Genomic DNA, 1990 nt, shown 5'->3' with positions numbered 1-1990 from the left:
TGTTCTTTTGTCTAATACATCTGAACTTCCAGAAAATGAGACTCATCTCTCCCACTCGTCACTTATCACCTTAAATAGTTAAAAATAGTCCCACTAGCTGTAACTAATGCAAACTCTAAAAAGATTCGCAAAGTTTCCACTCTTTCCCAATGTCAGACAAAGCAGGAACATTATGTCCACTATCAATGAGCACTGTTATTTTCTTGCTAAATCACAGATGAATTATGTCATTCCCCTTCTCAAAAATCTTCATTGACTCTGGACGCATCCAAGACACGGGCTACCCAGGTCCTCCTAAGTTTGGCAGTCCGAGACTGATCTCCCCGAAGTGCTTCCTTCATCAGCTTGCCGTTGTCTAGCACTTTCGTTCTTTCATTTATGCTGTCCTTGTTCTAGCCCTATTTCCCCACTTGCCAAAGTCGCATCTATCAGTGAAGTCTCCGAGGGCGGCCTGGGGATCTTTCATCCTTCCCAACACCTCCTCTTTCCACCTACGTAGGAATTCAGTGCTTGTGCTTGACTCCCCCCCACAGATGTATTCTTAAAAGACAAAAGTTACTGGATATTGCTATTCCTCGGAATGCCACCTTTGGCATTCAGAATGCTTTGTATGTGATGATCCAAAACACATGGCAAATTAGGATGTCAGGATACTAGTAGGAACAGGAACGGAAGGTGAAACAGTGAAATCAACTTTTAAAATCTCAAAAATAGTGTTAAAAATCAACAGGAGAACAAGTCCAATTAAGAACTGGCCCAAGACATCGACACTCTGATCAAGAAGACAGAATGGTTCCCATCACCTCATCAGGGTGATGCAACGTAAAAATATGCAGAAACATCCCATTACAATCACACCAAATGCTGGTGAGCTTCGGGAGAAACAGTTCTCAGTCACTGTTGACAGGAATGCAAAATGGTGGAGTCTGGCAGTTTTTACAAAACTGGACTTACTCTTACCATACAACCCAGCAACCTACCCCAAAGGAGTCGAAAACACGTCCACCCAAAAAGCTACACATCCATGTTTACTCATTATTGTTAACCACAATGGAGTATTACTCAACACTAAAAAGTGAGCTGTCAAGCAATGAAAAGGCAAAGGAATCATAAATGTGTTTCTCACATACAAGAAGCCTACCCGAAAAGTCCATATTGTGCAATCCCAACCGCAGGACAGGCTGGAAAACGCAAAACTGTGGGGTCAGGAAAAAGATCAGTGGTGGCCAGGAGCTAGGATGAGGGAGAACAGGAGGAGCAGAGGAAACTAAATACCAAAGGGTGGACTCACGTGAGTCTACACTTGCCCAAACCCACAGAGTGTACAGCACTAAGCACGAACCTAACAAGCTGTGGATTTGGGGTGATACTGATATAACTGCAGCAAGTGTGCCACTCTGTTGGGGTACAGCTGTGCACGAATGTGAGCAGGGATTAGGTGTATGGGACATCTCCCCACCTTCCACTCGATTTTGCTGAGACCCTAAAACTGCTGTGAAGAATAAAGTCTATCTGAAAGAAAAAGATCAATCTTGGATCCAACTTTGTTTTCAAGTACTGGATACCCTTTATCTGCATTAAGCAACAAAATTTGTAAAATTAAGACAAAGTAGCATCCTCACTCCGGGGGGCCTGCGTACCTCCCAGAAAGCTGAATTCCACCACAGAAAATAAAACTCGGGCTGTTCCTTAATCTTATTTCACCCTATGCTGAGCAAACATTTCTACTACTTTTAGTTTTTTTATTCTAAAAAGACTTAGAATTGAGAGGTGACTGTGAACTAGCAGTGAACCCAGAAACTTTCAATCTTCCAGCAGTTACTCTTTCAACTTTCACGATATTACGTCGGGGAAGGCGAGCACCGGCCAAGACGAGCCACCCCTCTGCGCAAGGAGGTTACCTTCTAGCACGGGCGTGATCACGGGCATCGGCGCGGCACACCGGACGCCGCGGTCGCGACACACACGCCGGGAAGCCCCGGGGCCCCGG

This window comes from Condylura cristata, unplaced genomic scaffold (assembly GCF_000260355.1).
Source record: "Condylura cristata isolate star-nosed mole 26May11 unplaced genomic scaffold, ConCri1.0 scaffold00029, whole genome shotgun sequence".
Lineage (NCBI taxonomy): Eukaryota > Metazoa > Chordata > Mammalia > Eulipotyphla > Talpidae > Condylura > Condylura cristata.
Note: the sequence above shows the minus strand (reverse complement) of the source record.